Here is a 21600-nt window from a genome sequence, read left to right on the forward strand (position 1 = left end):
TATGTTAATTATTAGTTTGTCATTTGAAAATATATTTCAAACTATATTTCCAAGGTAGTGTAGCTCACTGAAAAATTTATGTACATGCTAGTTCAGACATAAATGGGAACTTGCTACCATAGCTAGCAAGCCATAAAGTAAATAATCACTGAGATAATTATCAAATTATACTAACTATACATCTGAAAGAGAGTAGAAAAAAAATATTATCATGGGGTCCTATTTATAAGTGATGCACTTGAATGTTAGCATATTTATCAGAAAAATTCCCAGGTGGATTCGGTGTTTTACTGGAGCCCAATTTGGAAATACGGTAGGCAGGCAAAGTTCACTGATGCTCAGGGCCTTATATACATGGGTTTAAGTTTGGGGTTTCATCTTTTCTGTATTTTTATTTGGTCAGTTGTTTGGGGCCAACAAAAGTTATATATTTTATTTGTTCTAATCCATATTCTAATCAATCATGGGATTCAGAAATATGGAAGTTATGAAAGAGTATGTTAAAAAGATAGCAATCATCAGGAAAACGTTTTAAAAATGTTGGAGGATATGCTATAATGATGAAATCAGAAGTAGAAGTTATTGAGATGTAATGGTACAAAATCCAGACATTATATGGCAGTTAGGCTCTACTTAATGCAACCTATGATCGACAAATTTGGAAGAAGAAATGAGATTTCATTTCTAGCATACATGCTAAATTAAATTACATCTAACATGCTGACAGTACACTTTTCATTTCCTCATTCACAGAGAGATATTGCATTTAACCAGTTCAGCATGAAGCAATGATGGGTACCAAACAAAAAAAGACCCCAACCAGTATTTAGCATTACAAACATTATACTAATGTTATTGTTGTTTAAAATGGTAGATGTCTTTTCTTAGATTCTGTTTGTAGACCTATTTGAACCTCCATTAATTACAATAGAGGACATGCATATATTAATGAGGTGAATTTGACCTCTAGATAGTAGGACTAGGAAACACCTCTTCCTTAGTAATTTACTTCATCTTCCTGAACAAAAGTGGATGCATCTCTTTAATATTCATAGACATCCCTAAAGACCATGGCCTTGTCATTTCCGTGTTCACATGGGCTGTGGTGAAACTGGTCTAATGGCAGTATTATAAATGAAACAGCTCCAGGGAACTATCTCCAGCACTGAAAGCTCATAATATAAAATGGTGGGCTCTGTCCCATACTACTCATTGAGGTCAAGATCTAGAGGTCTAAAAAGTTCATTTTTCCCTCACCTTACTACTCCTATTTTTCCTGAAACCAAACTGTGCTAGCGATTTTAAGATTCAAATAACACTTCTTTCCTGCTAGGTCAATAAACCTTGAAGTGAGTATTGGACTTTTAATGGTACTTTATAAATTATTCTTTAGAGTTTATATTATAATTCCAAACATTCCAGGTATATTTTGCTAGGTGTTTTTAAGATGGTAACAGGATTTTTTTGTTGTTGTTTCAAAAAATAATAAATTAATTAAACTTTGGGAAAAACTCTTCATTTTTTGTAATTAAATAGATTTGGCCAGATCTTCAGCTCATATAAATGCTGTTCAGTCCAAAGAAGTTTTCTTATGGTAGTTGTAGTTTAACTTTATGAAAAAAATAATCTAAAATTTTGTCCTAATATTTTCAAAGATTCTATTTGGCTCAAAAGATGGAAACAAAATGTGCATCACTCAAGATAACAGCTCTGAGGCTCTGAGGGACAGATAAGCATGTTGATTACAGACTCTGCTCTTCAAATTATGGTTCTACACCCTTGATAATACAGTTCAAGAGCTATCTGTTGATTTGCCAACAGAAGTGCACTAAAATGCAACAGTTCAATACACAGCCATCTTTACTTAATTTCAAGCTTTTTAATTGAATGTCAGTCAATTACACAGTTATAATCCATATCTTATTACAAATACAAAGTACTATACACATGCATTTTAAATAGCACATTTTCTTAACGTAAAACATTTTCCTTTTCAGAAACCATTGCTAGTAAGTAATCAATTGTGATTATAGTAACAGCCACAAAACATTTATTACTTAATGTGATTATTTAAATGTAAACAAACAAAACAAAATCCCCCTCCTATCTTATTTTCTATTAAACCAACATTTCCCAACCTTAAATACTTTTCCATGGTGAAGTATTTCTCACCTTCTCATATAAATAAGACTTTTTTAATGTTACCTATCATAGGATTTGAGTATTTTCCAAAAACTAATTAGACTCACAATAGCTCAGCAATCTCATTTATTCTTAACCTCACCTTTTCCACCTTGATCCATGTCCTATTTTCTGCTTCTTAGCTGCTTTGTATAGTGACTATGAGGATACTAATTTGAAGTGAGTTTTCAGCTTTGTTCTGAGAGCTGAGAGAATTGTGGTCAATCTAATATCCTCTGACAGCAAAACTGAAATCTTTTGTTCTGTTTATTGAATTAACCTATATTCTGCTCCCATGAGCTTTGTTTTTCAGATTGATAGATTCATGACTAACACAAAAGAGAGCAACTGAGGATGACAGTCTCCTCACAGAGAAATGTACCCTGCGGTACAGGGGAAAAACATTTCACATTTAGGGTAGAGACTGTATCTTTGGCCGGGTGAGTTTAAAGGATACCAATAATCAGAGTTTGTTGGACTTACATCAAAGTAATGTAAACATCAGTAATTCATTCAGGTAGTTTGCAATGAAAAAGCCATGGCCTAATCTTAGTACAGCTGGCTAGGGTACAGCTTTATAGTCGGTCTCAGGTGGAAAAAGGCCTTTTCCAAAATTGTGAACTAATCCGTCATCCATGACTGATTTCACCATTCTCTGACTGAATGCCAAGTGATCCAAATGGACTGCTTTGATGGCCTAATTAGCTTGAGGATCCCGCAGTATAAGGTGATATGTTGGAAGATGATCACTGTAGTAAAATTTAACAGAGTATTCTCTTCTTCTCTGGTCATTTTCTGTCTTGATGGAATCTGAATTTGTACAATTGCTCTATTATAAGAGCTGATGTCTGTGAAACACTAGGGAAGGTGAAAGCTGAGAATGTTACACACATTAAAGGTAAATAAACCGCATGATGGAACTATTGACATCAGAGATTATGGACTCTCACTGTTATTCCCCAATGAAAATATTCCTGCCAATATAGATGTTTATATTAAGGATGTTTATTTAAAGATATTTTTTTTAAAGTACTCAGAACAGCAGAATTAAACGGAAAAGATAATTCTACAGGCATCATATGCATTTTCCCTGTATTCATGGACTAATTAAGGAATGGGGGAGACTGTGATTCTTTTAGAAAATCAAATACAAAACTCTATTGATGCTTTTTACTATTGAATAGGTACTATGAAACATTAAGAAATTGATGTCCATATTGCATTTTTAATCTGCTTTATGGAATACTTGAGAAGTGTGTACAATATCCCAGTATTTATTTGTAGTAGTTACTTTAAACTATTTCAGGGAACATATGATTGTATATAAAAATACTTAAAGTTCCAGCTGAATAAACACTCACATTTCCCATCAGCTTCAAAGGTCTACAAATATACTCTGTGCACAATTTAAAGTGAAAAATGTGTATTAAATCCATCTGACCTTTTTCATTTTAAATGCCATTCTACCTTATCTAAATTATATATGTTTTGGATCTTTCTGTATTAAAATTCTTATTTGAGGGATGGAAACTTTCTCCACAATATATATTTATGGGCATTCAGATAGGTTTTATTATAAACAGTTATTGTACCAAGTGTGAGTTCACATGTCATGGATCCAGAAGCGTTTCAGAATATATGGCTAGTAAAGCTGTTGTGAATGGCCATTAATATGTGAAATATTATTTCTGGGTGTTGTAGGGGAGACAAACAGAGTTTCATATCAGGGTATACATTTTCTTTCTTTTCAGATAAAATCCAATTACATTCTTAAAGCATTATTTTTTAACTATTATGTTTTTATCAACTATCGTTAAAATGTGGTCTTAAGTTGTTAAATTAAAAACTTAAGCTGCTAAATGAAAGTATATCCACTTGCTGCAAGTACTCATTTAAAAACAAACCAGCATGAATTAAAACCATATAAGCAAGAAATGGTTGTTTGACATAGGAAACTGTTAAAGTGTTGAACTGTTAAACTGTTAAAAAGTTCTGGTGAATATTGCTGATGATGCTGAAGTCAAAAGAACAAATTTTTTTCTTTATGAAAGGAATGTGATTTGCTTCAAAATTAATTGTGTCGTGCTAATCCTTCTGAAAGTAAATGAGAACATTTTAGAAATATACTCTCAGAGACAAGAATGAATGTGTTCTGCTTTACATTAATATAAAAAACAATTTCACAACATGAGAAAAAAGTTAACCCACACTCCTATTAACACTTCACCCACGAAAATCAAATCATGGCATTTGATCTTGCTCTCACTGAATTCAATGTATCGAATTTAACAGAAAGACAACCTCATCACAGCTAAGTCCAGCACTGGCCCTGCTGCTCTAATTAGACTTTAACAATATTAGTTTCTTTTCTCCCCTCATCTTTTTACTTCATTTCCCTTGACTGGAGAGCAATTTCACCAAAATGTAGTAGACTAATCATTAACTGGCAGCAGCATATAGACTGAAGTATTAAATTGACAATCACAGCAGTAGGATACCAGAAATTTATAGAAGCATAACAGTTTCTTCTGCTGGTTGTGTGATAATTATTTTTCTGCTCATTTACATCCAAAAGTAATTAAACTCTACAACAAAACTATGTACTGTAGTGTTGGTGCAAAGTCTGGTGTTTGGAGGTTATGCAGAGATTCCATGAAAACATCGTGATGGGAACTGTTGTTCTTTTGTGCTGTCACTTCCTAAAAATTTGCAGAAACATACCGTTGAAAGAATTAGGTCACACAAAATGTGGCCTAAGGGCTTCTCCTTTCCGTTTTTCCCAGTGGAGTTCTACAGCTGATGCGATAAAAACTGTTCTACATCAATAATTTTTTTAGTTTATGTTTCCTGAAAAATTTATTTGGCTTATGGAAATAAACCATCTTTATCATTCAGTGGGAAAATATCCTTGTCTTTCCTTCCAGATCTGGTTTCTCAGTACAAGTGCAGTGGTGTTACAGTACCCATGAAGTTGTTTAATAAATGTTGGCAACTGTAATGATCTTCTGAATCTTCTTCAGATGGTTATAGTTAAGGCTGTGCATTAAAAATACATGTCACAGTGATGTAAGAAAAAGATTACAGCAAACGTTGCTTTCCTCGATATTACAGCTTACATATAAATAAATACAACTTCAAAGCTGAGAAATTTTCTCTCTCATGACATTTCTTACCAAAGTCTCACAGTGTTTCATGTTCACATGTGCCTTTTCCTGTTAGAGGGATAATGGATAGCTGTTGTTCTCTTGTAATTTTGGTACTATGAAAAAGTTATGAGATAACAGCATAGCTAGTACTTTTTGTATTGAAAATAGGCTAATTAATCACTGTAGTGGGCAAAGAAAAGCTAACTCCCTCTCTCATTTAGTCTTCTGAAACTCAGTGATTCACATGGTGAGGCACGAATATAGCTCACAGCAGTATTAGGCCCTTCATTTCTTAATACTTTGTACACGCTTGCCTTGCCTGCTTGCTTCTTTAGTTAGGAAATGCTTTGATATAAATAAACACACTTTAGTCCTGAATTTTCAATTACTTACACACTTGCATGACAGTTTCCTGAATCAGACCTCTGTGTGCTTATGAAACCAAGAACTGCATTTTATATAGCATAAGATTTATCTTATTGAGAAATTTTGCATTAATTTTGTTGATTGCCATTTTCTGAAGGTTAAATATCTTCTTTATCTTTCTTTTCTCCTCCTTTTTCTCAAATTTTTGGGGGTTTGGGGTTTTTTTGGTAATATCTTGCTTAAGCTTACAAGGTTACAGATGATGCCAACATTTAACTTATGTTTGTTCACTTTGCCTTATGGCCACAGCAGTTTTTCTTGAATATTTGGAAGATACTCTTGTGAGTGTGACACAGAAACACCATCTTTATGTAATTTATATAGATTGTGCCCTACAATAACACCTTTAACTGTTATCGCAATACAAAGAAATAAAAAGATGAAGAATACGCTTTTATCACTTTTAGATCAGTTATTATGTCTGTAAAAACATAAACAGCCATAAATAAATGAAGATAGATGCAGAGTAACCATCTGTTAGGAAGTTAGTTCAAGTCAAAACACTTAAAACTTGGCACCGTAGATATATTCTGTATTTAGGCATTTAAATATCTAGCCTCATGTACAGATGTTCTGACTCACTGCAGCCTTCATTTGGGAACTGGTAAGGGCTCAGGATCAGCCCGCTCAGGTAGCTGCCGAAGATTGGATTCAGGTGCTAACCTTTGGGTCCCTCTGAAAACATTGGCACGTGCTCACAGTCTAACAAAAGGTCTGTCTCACAGCTTCTTACTTGCCAAATCATAAGCACAGAGGTCAGAAGAGCCTTTCTCCATGAGTAGCTAATATGATAATTGGGTGAAATCTCCCTGATCATGAAAGATGCAGATTTAAAACCACATAGGCTCAGCATTGCTGGACTTCATTCCTGCTTCCTGGAAGGGTGCTTCCCCACCAGCTTTTCAAACAATTAAAACTAAGGCAGCCATTGCTGCCCTTAGTCACCTTTTTTTTCCTGACTTCCAAAAACGCAAGGCTTAATGGATCACAAGGTTATTCTGTTCTGTAATTCTTCCCCCCTGACCTCAACTCCCATAACTTTTAAAACTTGTTTTCCAAATTCAGTCAAACTGGAAAAGGGGCAGAGTTTCTGGAAAAATAAGCATCTGGGTAGAAAGGAGAGGTCCAATTTTATGCCCATGATGAGAGAAACGTTGGTAGGGTATACAACACAAAAACAAGCCTTAGCTTATACTATCTTTCAGCTGGTAGAACCTGTAGGAAATGAATTATTACTGCAGAGACCTGTAGCACAAAACCAGCACACGTCCATGGGAAACAGGTATCATTACTGTCTTGTGGCACAACTTGGTTTTAAAGAAATCATACCGTCTTACCCAGAAGGAATGACAATAGGTATCTACCCTCAGGAAAATTTCTGGGCTGTAGCTCCAAGGTGGATGCAAATATTTGAGTCTTGAAGAAAAGCAAGATTTAGACACTGTTCTGCTTGCTGTTGCCCACTTGCTACCTCTGTGGGACTCACTCAGCAGCCCTTCACTCATTTGAACACTGTTCTTGGGGATGTAACTCCTACTTTATGTGGTGAGGTAAGTCTAGTGCAGCTCTACTGATTCTCCTGCAGAGCCCATGGGACAGGTATTAAGTGTTACAATTCCTAACTTGGTCTGAAATTTCCATTCTGACTTTAAGAGATTTATACCATGATGTTGTCTCCTACCCTGTGTCTCTAATCCTGCCTGACTCTTCGCATTTGTCTTCCAAGGACGTGTGAAGTGAAGTCATTCTGTCAGCTGAAAATTGTGAGTGCTATCGTTGTTCCTCTCCTATAAAATCAAGTTCTTATTGTACCATTTCCCCTAGAGCAAGAACCATAACCCCTGTTTAAGCCAATCTGAGCCACTAGATATAAATATATTACAATAGTGAGGATATGTAAATAAACTAATATTAGCCTGACTTCTTCCATGACTTCTGAGTATTCAGTGACAGTGGTTATAATCTCTGCCAGAAAACTATCAGCAGTTTCAGGAGCTGTTGAGGCAGATGGCTGAGGCACTAGGTCTGATAACAAGCATGCCTAAAATGACTTACTGACTCTTTCAGCATTTTTTGATGTTAAGTAGAAAGGAAAGTTTATGCCTCTCCAAAATGAGGATATTACCAAACCAGCAAGAGATCTCTGGTTCATTATTTTTTATCCATACAATTAAAAGGAAGGAAGACAATAGAAGAGGAGAGGTCTCAAGCACTGGGAGGCTGTAGGTACCTCTCCTCTCACGAGCTAATAACAGCTTCAGTTCACCTTCTCTATCTTAAAAAGTCAATACTTAAGCTGATATCACACATTCTTGTAGGAGCCCTATACTTACACTAATAAGGTTGACATTCCCTTCTAATCATTTCCTGAAGAAAACTTGTAAGTAGTTGAGAATCTTACTCAGAACTGTAAAGCAAAGATATTGGGTCCTAGCTACACACGTGCAGATAAGTCTGTCTATCTTTTCACCATGTTTTGCTACAAAATGCCAGCCGAAACTCAACAGGCTCAGATGTAACATTTATTGGCATCCAGTGGGATACTTTGAATTACACTACAAAATAACTATGCTAATCCATAATGCATATAGTAATATAAATCGCAACCTTTATGGAGCATACTTAAGAACATTAACTAGCCAAATGGCTTCCCTTCCTCCACTTTTTACTTATCAGTGAAGCACTCAATAAACTTTGGCTGTGGTAGGCTAAGTGATTCAGGAAGAACTTTCCAGATATTGCCATTCAGTGGTGAAATTTCTTGGTGACTCATGAATAATTTTGTTCACATGAATTTATGGAAACCAGTATATGTTATTCTTTTCCCTTAAAATAACATCCCCTAGTTTCTTTCAAAAGTCATCATTCTGCACTAGCTGCTTTTGTCCAAAAATGCTCAGTGATAATTTTCTGAAGCAGAGTTTGTTACTCCTGAGTTAGTGCTTCCATAGGTACCAATTCAGCACTGCAGCTGCAGAGTTGGATCAGAGACCAGTAAACTCACCGCAGTGATTAGCATTGAACAATGTAAGAGGTGAAACAGCCGTCTGTGGCCTGCTGGAGGGAGGCGATAAAGAAATATTGTGAGATGTTACTTCTCCCTTTCCTCTGGAGGCTGACCCTATCCACGGAGCAAGAAGCATTTCAGGAAAACTGCAAGAGAGTATTACTCTTGAAATATGTTCCACTTTGATAATAGTCATGCTGTCTTACAGGTTATCTTTTCAATGTGTTCCAAATTTATCCAAAAAAATGCCCTCATTACTTTCCTTGATAGGAATGGCCATCTCATTGTTATTAATGTAAAGCTAGTTAGAATGTGTGCATGTATTCTCAAATCATCCAAGTGTGAGAAAGCATATTTAAGTTGCCAGGGAAGAATTTTCTTGACAGTTTTTTACTTCTGTTCATTATAATACATGAAAATGCAAAGTTACAAATATTCAACCACATTGGGCTCTGCCACGCTATTTAACTGGTTTTTTGGCTGCTGGTTATAAACCTCTAGGCTAGCCTGAGTTGACCAAGAGCATTCAACCCTATTACTTGGTTCTCTTGACTCTTCCTCCCTGTCCTGACATTTGTGCGTGTGTGTTTATGAGCTGTTTTCCTTCTGAAGATGAACAGTTATAGGCTTGTCAGGCACCAGGGCTGGAAAGGCTGTAAGACAGGTGAATGATGAATAAAAAAATTAAGAATGCAAGTACCAAATGTAGCTTGCTTTAGCTACATGTTGGAGAATGTAAGTGGTCATATTTGCCAGGATTGGCTGGAGAATAGCAAGTTAAAAATTTTCTAGTTCTGTGCCTTACTGCTCTGGCACAGCAACATGTGAGAATAGCAAACACTCAAATGACCACTGCAAGGGAGATGAACTTGCTGTAACTAGAACACTGCCATCAGCCTGTAGATACATAATATTTTCAGCAGTTTAGGACAGGCAAATACAAATTCATCTGAGAAGCAAAGATTCTTTTTCAAGCCTTACTGTTCAGGTTCACTACTTCTTGCAGTGAAGTGAAAGGCTATTAAGAAAAGTGTTACAAACTGAACTAGAAGTGCTGCATTTTTAGCAGTTGGATATTTTCTACATGATGACACCTATACAGATATCATAAAGGTATTACTAGTGTTAACCAGGGTCCAATTTACCCTGCTAAGCATGTCATATATCCTGTTGACACTCATAAAAGCCATTTTTACTTCTACACATAGTCCCAGAACAGATAAGTTTAAAGGCCTTTTTCAGTAAATGTGTAAAAACAAGTACAGCCTTAAGAGATTAAGTGTTTATGGATGATTGCAGTTCGTCAGGTGTGATGTGAGAAATAGCAGCATTATTTTTTGCTATATTCATACATGCCAACACAAAAATTGTATCATGGACACTATAAATCAGAAAAATATACCCTTAATTCTTTCTCCAACAACTAGGACCTATGATCACTTTTTATTTTTTCAGAAAAATACTATCTGGAATGAGGAAAAAGGTACTGAATTAGCGGTTCTTACTGGAACAATACCATTTTCTTAAAATAATGAACAAAATTAATGAAGCAAAATAAAATAAGTATATAATTTTAGAGAATTTTTTTCTATTAACATATTGTAATATATATGAATAATAGTTTTATCTAAAAAAAATGCTATTTCCCATCCTATTGTGTTGTGTGCAATTACTTCTTTGTTCTGAACAATTGTATTTAAGCATCTATAAAACGCTTGTGTTTTAATAATTTAACACTGCAATACCTTTGTAAAAAAGTTAGGTGTACTTTTTAAAAACAGTCTAGAGTCTATGATACCTATAGCGGCATAGTAAATAATGATTTTATATTGGATAGTAAACGAAGTAATCATACACAAGTTGCATAAGTGGCAAAAACCCAAATGGTTTTGCTGTGTATTGCAAGAGTGTGTCAGTCTGCTAAATCTCAGTAGGTGGTCTAAGCACTGCATCAGGTTACTGGAAAAACATGTAAATATCTTGCCTTTGTCCATACATACTGATGTTATCAGAAGAGTAATTTAAACTACCATTGCAATTCAGTTTCTTTCTGGTTTTTGGTTGGTTTTGTTGTGGTTTTTTTTTTCAATTTCAGCTAAGTGGTTCTTCTTAGACAAATTAAAATAGACAATTCAGAAGCTCACAGTACCAGCATGCTGCACTATTTGAGTCCCTGCAGTCTTGATGACAAGCTAGATAAATAAGCAGTTGTACCTGAGATGTTTGACTTTTAGTAACCATTGAGGTGGGCTATGCAAGTTTCACAATGTGCCACCAACCAATCTCCCTTTCACTGATTTATCTCAGGAAAAATACATGTTCAGAGAAACACATGGTTTCTCAGTTCATTTAATATCAGTAAAAAGTGCTAAAGGTTTCTGTAAAGGAAGTATTTAAATGCCAATATTTAAAATAATATTTACAAAATTAGCTTATGGCAGAACAAGATTTGAAGAACTCAGTAAGCTATACTGGAGAACTCTCATCCCCATTCCTCACATAACTCTTTCTTCAGCTTACTGCTTAATAATTTCAAATCACAAAAAGATGCAAAGGTTAAGTTGTTTGGGATGACCATCTGCTGTATTTTCTTTTTGTTCAGCTATAGTGTCATGCTAGTAATAGTATGTCCTCAATAATGTGTGTACCACAGAATACAGAAGTGTCTTCTTGGCATTCAACATACAGTCTCTTCAAGAATCGCTTCAGAAGACTGAAGTGATGTACAAGAAGAGTAAGTTTCTATAATCTGAGATACTGGCTTTTTTGCATGTATCTTTATTTCCTCCACCTACAAGAAGGGCTGGAAGGTGGATCTAGGGAACTACAGGCCTGTCAGTCTGACCTCGGTGCCAGGGAAGGTTATGGAGCAGATCATGTTGAGCTCTATCACACGCCACGTAGAGGACAACCAGGCAATCAGACCCAGTCAGCACTGGTTTATGAAAGGCAGGTCCTGCGAGAGAAAGGCCGTGGGTGTTGTCTACCTAGGCTTTAGTAAAGCCTTTGCCGCCATTTCCCACAGCATTCTCCTGGAGAAACTGGCTGCTCGTGGCTTAGGCAGGTGCACTGTTTGCTGGGTAAATAACTAGCTGAATGGCCAAGCCCAAAGAGTGGTGGTGAATGGAGTTAATACCAATGGTGTTCCCCAGGGCTCAGTACTGGCGTTAGTTCTATTTAATACCTTTGTCAATGATATGGACAAAAGGATTGAGTGCACCCTCAGTAAGTTTGCCAATGACACCAAGCTGGGGGGAGTGTTGATCTGCCTGAGGGCAGGAAGGCTCTGCAGGGGGATCTGGACAGGCTGGGCCGATGGGCCAAGGCCAATTGTATGAGGTTCAACAAGGGCAAGTGCCGGGTCCTGCACTTGGGTCACACCAACCCCACACAGCGCTACAGACCTGGGGAACAGTGGCTGGAAAGTGCCTGGTGGGAAAGGGCCTGGGGGTGCTGGTCAACAACCAGCTGAGCATGAGCCAGCAGTGTGCCCAGGTGGCCAAGAAGGCCAACAGTGTCCAGATTTGTATCTGAAACAGTGTGGCCAGCAGGACTAGAGAAGTGATGGTGCCCCTGTACTTGGCACTGGTGAGGCCACACCTCGAATCCTGTGTTCAGTTTTGGGCCTCTCACTACAGGAGGGATGTAGAGGTGCTGAAGTGTGTCCAGAGACGGGCGATGGAGCTGAGGAAGGGTCTGGAGCACAAGTCTGATGAGGAGCAGCTGAGGGAACTGGGGTTGTTTAACCCAGACAAAAGGAGGTTCAGGGGGGACCTTGTCACTCTCTACAACTACCTGACAGGAGGCTGTAGGGAGGTGGGGGTCAGTCTCTTCTCCCAAGTAACAAGTGACGGGACAAGAAGAAATGGTCTCAAGCTGTGCCAGAGGAGGTTTAGATTGGATATTAGGAAAATCTTCATTCAAAATGTTGTCACCATCGGAACAGGCTGCCCAGGGAAGTGGTTGAGTCACCATCCCTGGAGGTGTTTAAAAGATGTGTAGATGTGGCAGTTTGGGACATGGTTTAGTGGTGGGCTTGGCAGGGCTGTGTTAATGGTTGGACTCGATGATCTTAAAGGTCTTTTCCATCCTAAATGATTCTGTGGTTCTATGATTCCCAAAGCATTACAGCTTTCCTTATTAAATTCATTTTATTGTGAGAAAACCTCAGTCATTCAGCACGTTGGGCTGGATGCTGCTGAGCCTCTTGCTTTCTTCATACTTGGGTCCCTTTTGAATCACAGGTTAAGCAACAAAAGGTGTCAGTATAATTTAAACAACAAGAATCATAGAATCATAGAAGGCTTCGTTTGGAAGGGACCTTAAAGAGCATCTAGTTTCAACTCCTCTGCCACGGGCTGGTACACCTTCCACTAGATCAGGTTTTCCATTTAGAGTCACTAATGAAGTGGTTGTTCTTATACACTTAACTTCACACTTAATGCAAGGAAAATGTTGGAAAAGATAAATACGAGACAGTTTTGTTAAAGATTCCTGAAGCTTTAAAAAAAATCAAAAATCAGACCATATGTTGTGTATATGCGGTTCCTATATTGCTTTCAAAAGGCTTCAACTTTCACAATTCAAAAGCTGTGAATCTGCAAAAGACCACACTTAGGGGACACAATTTTTCTTTTTTATCTGTTTGACATTCTTGTAAGTAAAGACTACACACTATGATACATTTTAGTTGTATAAAAATTGGCTTTTTTCTGTTTGCTTGAAAAGCTGTAATAAATTCAAATGTATGCTTTTCTTAATATAAAATGAATAGCTGTTAACTAGCTTTTGATAAGTATTTATTTTTATGTCCTTCATGTTCACCATAAAAGGAATGCAAATTCCTATCTTGGGAAAGTAATTTTTATTTATTTTTTTTTTAATCTGTGATATGTGCTGATCCAACTGGAAAAAGTCAGAAAGAAACAGTAATCAGATTAGTCAATTTACTTAAAAAAATATGTATTACAAAAATTTAAGGAGACATCCTTATGCTTGTAGTATAGATATTTAGGGGAGCAGAGTGTTCCTTTCTGTCTGGCTTGAGGATAAAAAAGCACATTCCAGTTTCAGTGCTAGCTGTCCTTTAAACTGCATAAATTCTGTCCTTGTCCCACAGCAGTGAAAGATATCTTGGCAAACCCACATATTCATTCATAGCTTTCATCTCCTTGTCCCTTCTCAAATCTCTGCTAAAACACCCTCTGTTGACTTTGGGTTCTTGGCTATTTTGCTTAATTGGGGAACAGAAAAACTAGAAAACTGGCAACGTCAGGCATATCCAGCAACTTATAGGCATATCTAACAACTTGCTCCCATAATTTTGATGGGATTTTTTTAATACATTGACCTAGTTTTTGTATGGTTGCATTCCAATGACAATAAAGGCCTCACCCTTCTGTCACAAAGTTATGGAAGCAGTCTTTGAAATCATTTAGTTGTCAATGAAATTTTTGATGGGCAAGCTATACCAAATAGGGTCTTTCAATGGCAATGACTTTAAGCAGTGAATTTAGACAGGACAAATTCCATTACTATGTGACAGATGTACAAACATACCAACAGTTATTAACACAAATTATAATTACACAAATATAAAAACACAAACGTAAATTACTGAGCTTTTTGCTTGTAAAGAAAAAGCTAGGGATTTTCCTTAAAAGGATTTTGGTTATATTAATGAAAATCTTCCAGTGGGGGAAGGAGGGTGGATTGTCAAGCACCTTGAGTTTAAGTATGAATAAACTCAATGTTAAAAATTGGCTGTTGTAGGATTGCATTTCATGTTGAAGTCAACGATCTTTAAAGGATTTGGGGACTTTAAGCTTTGTCACTGTGAATTAAATTAAAAAATAATTTATGTTTATTCCACACATATACAAAGATTTGGTTTTCTTTTAATTCTTTTCAGGTTAATTATGCTATATTTGGATGAGAAATTAATGTGATGAACAGATATATTTCACATCAGTCCAGCGAAGCTATGCAAATTTTGCATACACACACATGATTTCCAGCTAAAAAATAGTATTTACTTTGTACTAGCTTATATACACTCAAAACAACTGGAAGAACATCAGATTCATGTAAGCAGTGTAACTTTTCTTGCATTTTAAGCATGATTTGTGACTAATGTATAATTTTTGAACAGTAAACAGTGTACCAAGGCCACAGAGATCTCAGCCTCCAGGTTCTGTTCCCCTGTTGAGCACGTTGTTTATCTAAGATTATTTAATACTACTTTGTTTGATATTGATCAGTAGCACAAACATAGGCAAACTTCAAAGTCTAAATTTATTGGAGAAGTTTAAGTACTTATAGAGGAAAAAAACCACAACAATATTCTCTTATTTTTTACTTTATTGGTCAAAGAGTTTGCTAATATAATTTGTTACAAAAGCTGTGATTTCTTTTTTGGTTTTGTAATTCTATTTGAAAAAAGAAAAAAAAAAAAGTTCTGGGCTTAGAAAGGATTACATCTGATGTTGCGAACATTTCCTGGAAATGGAAAACTGTGATAACAGCTGCTGTCTTGGCTCATTTTCAGTTGGTTTTTTTTGGTTTGTTGGCTTTGGGGTTTTTTTTATACTGCAGCAATTTACAAGTAGTTACAGCTATCTCTAGTAGGCTTACATCATTAGTAAAACATTGTAAGTCAGTCAAATGCTTCCTTTCCAATCAGAGCACTTCCTCCACTTACTGAATTGTTGACTTTCTGAACAGTATTTATAGTAACAGCACTTACATTTTAAAATAAATGCTAATTTATGAAATAACTAAAAGCTAGCTGCATATGGAAGATAACTTTAGACAGAATCTGTATTTTATGCTAAAGCAAAATACCTTCAATGAGAATCAAGGAAATCTTGGAAGCATCTTAGATAGATAATACCTAGCTGATTTATATCAAAAGTATAAAATTGTTTTTTTCTAAGACCTATGATAAGCAGAAACATCTCTGTAAGAGTGTTCTTTTAGAATTCCAAGCATACATGTTTCTTCTTGGATTGAAACATTCTTCTGCAATCTCTGCAGTATTGTAGCATGGTAAAGCAATAAACACTCTGTACTAGTGATGAAAAATAGAAGGAAAAGCCAAGTAAAGCAAAAGACAAGGAACTCTTAAGTGTTGATAGTGTCAAAAAACAGGTCTGTGCATATTCAAAGATTTGGTCTCCTTGAGGTATATTAATACTTTCACCTTTAATGTTTTACAGTGTTTTGAAAGATACATGTTAATAATTTTAAAAATTATGTTTTCATAGTTTCAAATCAGAGTGTTAATGAAATTTTATTAATTTTTCAGTCAAATCTATGTCTCTTTCTTCAGTATATGATTAAGCTTTCAGAAGCAACATTACGTATGCAGGTTAGAATCTGTTACCATGCTAAAAGTTTAAGTTTGTTTTGTATCAAAACAGGTAATAATTCTCCCTGTGAAGTTTGTGACTTCAGCAAATCCTCCTTTTCCAAATGCGTTTTAATATTTCAGGAGTAGCACTTCCCTTCATCACATTTGAAATGGCTGGTGAAAAGCTGTGCCAGCTCCAGGGGATCTCTGCACCATTTCTTGTTCTGGGATTACTCTGCGCTGAGCAGCTACAGATATTTCACCCTGAGCAACCTGACCTAACTTTGAAAATGGAGCTGACTTTGAGCAGGGCATTTGGACCCAACGGCTCCAGAGGTTCCTTCCAACATAAATTACTCTATGAGCTCATCTTTCCAGTGCTCTAGCTTTGGGACTGGCCTGCGTGAGGCCAGTTTGCGCTTCTGTGTACATATAATCTAGACGTGTCCTAAGAAACATTTGGAGCTGGTGCTCACATTGCTCTGAGCCCTCAAGAATGGAACACTGGGTGTTCTGTCTGGGTTAATAACGACCAGAAGTCATAACCTCCTGGTGGCTCTTCCTTCACCTGAATGAAGTTAACCGGCAATCTCTCTCTTTTTTAGCAGACAGGGGGTTTTTAGAGTCTTACCCTGCGACTTTTCATAGACTTCAATTAAATGAACAGGGAGACCGAACTACCTCATGCTTCCTGGAGCTGGCAATTTCAAAGCACAGCTCTGAGTCACGGCAAGAGGAGCGGTGCAGAGGAGCCCTCCTCCCTCTCGCCACACTGACTCATCAGGGGCTTTCATTTTCCACTGGGTCAGGAAGCCAACACCTTTTATGACAATTAAACTAATCCTAACGAGAGGAGTTTAAAAAATCAATTAAGCTCTGAACTGTACCTGAGCAGTGAACCTATGTGATGTGGATGCTGTCATAGATGCATGTCAATCTATAGCTGAAATCAGCTTTCATTTATTTCCTGGTATTGATGCTGACTCCTAGAAGAAAAAAGTCCTGAAATTTTCCACCAAATATTATAATGCTAGTTTGTACTGCTTAACTGTATGTTGTTCTGTGACAAGCTTTACTATAGAAATACAGTTCAATACTGAGAAATATATCTGCACTTTACAATCCTATTACTGTTGGGTTTTTTAAGTAAAAATCCTACTCAGTTTAATGGTTAGCGTGCTGGATTCCTGTAATCATTTTAATTGCTGAAAATACCTGTGGGTTTAACTAGGACGAACTGAGCAGCTTAAAAATTATTTTCCTGTAGTTCTATTTTACCTGTGTTTTATTTTCATCATCTACAATAAAAAGTCAAAAAGCATGATCGGTGACTGATTCCTCCCATGACTTGTTCCAAGACACTGTATCTCTGTTTCTCAGGATTCAAAAAGGGAGGAACGATGCCTATCATCTTTCCAAATGGTTTTATCAATTTGTGTACAAAAAAAACCCCAAAACCATTAAACAAGAGCGCTCTGTTTTTAACTAGTAGTAGTTCAAAAACTTCTGCTAGGACCCACTTGTTTTGATACAAGCTGAAATATATGTGTGCGTATAAATGCACTTAAAACTTCATCAGTAAAGAATAAAGGAATGGCCTTTGAGTTACAATTTGACTGAAAACTGCTTAAGCTGGGCACATGAGGTTTCCTTCTCAGTCTCTTCAGAAATGTCTTTTTAAGTATTATTCTGTACTCTAACAATAAGCATTTGTCAGACTCTTAACATTTGGGAAAATTCTAATATCCCAAGATCTATGACATCCCTACAGTAACAGGTGTATGAAGCTCTGGATTTATTTTGTGCTTTCTGTGAAGCAGAACCTTGGGAACAACCACCACCAGGAGCCAGATCTGGTGTCTGTGAGGTACCTCCAGAGAGGTACGATGGCATATTTGGGGTATTAAACCCCCTCTTTTCAAGATCTGGCCTGCCTTGAAGTGAAAATTAGTAAACTGAAAGAACATCTCGAACACTTTCAGATGCTAACAAACGTCCGGAGATAGGAATAGGTCTGACTGAGCTTTAGGGGTTGTTTACCTTTCTTATCCACTCTAGGACATCAAAACTGCCATATCAAGCTCTAAATGTATTGACAGAAACTTGCTTGCCCTTTAATGTGATACAATTTTGTATTTGCAGCATTAGCCTCGTGAAATTTTGAAACGCAATGAGATGGAATACAAATAACACTAGAGTTTCTTTAATATCCTGAATCATGACTAGAAGCATGTCTAGACTCAAATACAAATCAGGTTTTAAAGCAAAATTCAAACCCTTCTCCATTCCCTGCCAAGCCCTGAGTTCAGTCCCTGAAGGTCTGAGCGGGGCTTCCTCGGCTACGGCAGCTGGCACCGACAGCGCTGAAGGCAGGGCAGGGAGCGCCGCGCCAGGGCTTGGCATGCTGGGTGATTTCATCAGCCCACACAGGTCTTGACAGGTGCAAAGCTTTTCACTTCACTTTAAGGACCATGAAACCCTTGATGCATGATCTAGGAGACTGGGAACTAACTTTTTGATCCAGGAAGGCAAAATGAGATCTTTTCCTCATTGTAGTCCTCTAGATTTGTATTAGTATTCCTTCAATGTATTTCTTCTAAACACAGAAACATTTGCTCTGAAAAGTGTTCTTGATGCATGCTGAATTTGCCAGACATCTCACTTTAAGACAAAGATATGACAAATGTGCTTCCTAGCGTTTTCATGTTGATTTATTCTCCCTCACAAAGGACAGCTTCATAAAGAGCTTGAATCAGATCCATGTTCACACTTTACATGTGCAGCATTTTTGTAGCTGACAAAGTCAGCTTCTCAGGCAAACTGGCTTGGAAATAAAGTCAAATGAGAGAAGGGCATGCAGAGACTGCCATACTTCGGTAGCTAATTTTTTCCAACTAATCATCATCATTATTATGACTAGATATTTACCCTTAGGTGCATTGGGAAGATCATTCTGACTCATCCATTTAGTAGATGTTGTCCTGTTGGGTTAATGATTATCTTTTTTGTCTGAAAGATTTGTTAATTCTTATAACTGCATAGGATAGCTGTTTTAGTACTTACCAGGTGACCTCGATGCTGACATAACCTTTCTGGTACTGTTGATTGTAGCTTGTGTCATGGCATCAATGTGAATTACGGCTGTCTTGAGGATACAAACCTTCATATAGCACAGATGGTCTGTAGGAAAAAAAAAAAACGTAATGACAATCTGCACATCACACATTCAGTCTTCCCTTACAGACTATTTCCTTTATCATTGCCTCATTCTCTTAGGCACCATTTAATCAAGCATCTAAGGCATCATATAGTGTACAGACTATGTTCTATAATAAAGGCTGTAACATGGGATTCTGGAAAATACCTCCGCTACCAGCATTATCATAGCATCTTGTCAGCCTCCTCAAAACTTGCTTAGCAATGTATTACTATTACTCCCAGAAAGCTGAGGTTTTTACTACGTCTTTGAAAGAACTATGAAAGCTGTGTAAGCTCATTAGCAAAGCCTGTGTGTAGGCTTAAAATAACAGGTAATAGACAAATGGTTGGAAAGTTGGTAATACCTTTACATATTTGCCAAGACTTAGGTCAAGGTTCAGGGGTTTTGTTGCTCAAACCAGTGAAATCAGAAATACCTCCGGGTGTTCTGGGGAGTGCTGGCAGTGCACATGCAACACAAGTGATGAGGCACAGTCGATCTCAGTTGTTTCCTGCAAAAGCAAACCATGTGTAGACTAAATTGCTCTCAGTTGTGATGTGCTATGCTTTTTGCATTTGTATTCTGTATAAGCCAATCCTTTTATTTAATAGCTCTTGGTGTTTTCTGTGCATTCTCATAATCTGTTATTTCTAACATTACAGTAAATTCATTGTAGTAAATTTTGATGTCACAACCCTGGCTTCTCATGTCAGTGAAATAAACAGTTAATATACAAGAAAGTATTTGTATGCTTGAGAGTAATTATCTCAAAATTTACTGCCTTTTCACTCAGAAGGCCAGTCCTTGTTTGTCCCATCTGTATTTGTGTAAACATTTTACAAAAAGCAAAGTGACACAAATGTGTGTCAGCAGTTTGACAAATTGATATACACATAGTGAACTTGGAGTGCAATCTGATATTTTACAGGAAAATACAGCAAAAGGATGATTTTTACCTGTTGTCATCAGCTCCTTCTTCATGAGCATGGTTCTTCAGTTTTTACTGGCAACAAAGTCAAAAACTTCAAATCCAGATCCTTGGGCTTAGATCCAGGAGAGGATGTGAGGATGGGTGCAGTTGTACACCTACATGCCCCTGACCTGGAGATGTGGAGGCAGCAGTGGGGTCAAAATCTACCCTTGCCCTCATGTGTGCTGAGTTTCTAATGTGAAACCAGGCACTACCCAAGAAGTTGCTTGCATTATCTTGAGAAATATGTCCTTTGCTGGCTGGCTGAGAGTGTCAATAAGCAAGCAGCATTATTGGGGATGCTGAATGTATGACCTGGGCACATTGCCACCACTGCCCAGAGTGAGACCACTGAGGGATTGCATGTGGACTGTCCTACAGCACTGTAACAGCCGCTGAACTTGGCCACTATATTGCACCCGATCTGAGTACATTATGCTCCTACCAAATTATTTTTTCACCTAAGTCTTGGAATATATCCATATTAAGATAGTTTTCAGAATATTGATCTAAACCAAAATGAAATATATTTTCCTCCTTTAAATCTCTGAGCATCATTGCAGGTGAAGTTGTTTCTTATTCTTGTATTTTCTGTTACAGTTGTTCACGCTGACTTTTTTAAAGAATTATGCTATGTGCATATGGATGTGTGTCACCCTTCTAGTCCGTGTTAGAGAAAGCAGCAGTAAATGTTACTGCATCTGGGGGCCACAGTACTTTGTCCTTTTGACACTGACTTAATTTTGCACATTTTTCAGGGAGCAGAAATTGAATGAGAGCTGTTTTATATTGCAAATCTCTCTTTTAGGCCACATGACATCTCCTCTAACAGAAACAACATAAGTGTGTGAATATGATGGAACATGGAACAATCCCAAAACAATACCTGTTTAAGATTTCAAACCATAACGAGTCTAGCTTAAGTCACATTTTGTAGATAAGCATTCATGCCTCTGGCAGTAGAATTTTGTCCTAAATAAACAATATTAGAAATAAAGAAGTAATGGTTTTAAGAGATTAACAGTGTAAGAGAGAGTCCATGTTCATCTTATAAAAGAATGTTTGCTTTATTGTTATTTGGATTTTTGCTTAGCTACTGAAGTTAACGAGTACATAAATTTTGAAGGCATATGAAATCGGAGCCTGAGCAGCGCCTTAAAGAGATACCAAAACCATCCTGTTTTCAAATTCAGCTCCGTTTAGTGCAACAGAGTGAAGTTTCTAATAGAGGCACAGTGACTGACCAGCAATTGCAATATCCTGTCATCATTTCAAAGCATAACAGTAAAATTAATATAATTCTTGTTTCTTTCTGTTTTA

General features: G+C 36.9%; 1 protein-coding gene and 1 long non-coding RNA gene across 4 annotated transcripts in view; one reads left to right on the plus strand and one right to left on the minus strand.

Annotated features, from left to right (window-relative positions):
- The window catches only part of PACRG (parkin coregulated), a 251322-nt gene that overhangs the window by 228979 nt on the left and 743 nt on the right, over nt 1–21600 (plus strand). The gene's annotated exons all lie outside the window — the stretch shown is intronic.
- On the minus strand, nt 1902–21600 carry LOC114010347 (uncharacterized). Its single transcript, XR_003551733.2, has 4 exons — nt 20267–21600; nt 19675–19821; nt 19175–19291; nt 1902–5217 (listed from the first exon to the last, which is right to left on the minus strand). It is a non-coding gene; the product is annotated as an uncharacterized LOC114010347 (long non-coding RNA).

The sequence above is a fragment of the Falco peregrinus genome, chromosome 7 (genome assembly GCF_023634155.1).
Source record: "Falco peregrinus isolate bFalPer1 chromosome 7, bFalPer1.pri, whole genome shotgun sequence".
NCBI classification, from domain to species: Eukaryota; Metazoa; Chordata; class Aves; order Falconiformes; family Falconidae; genus Falco; species Falco peregrinus.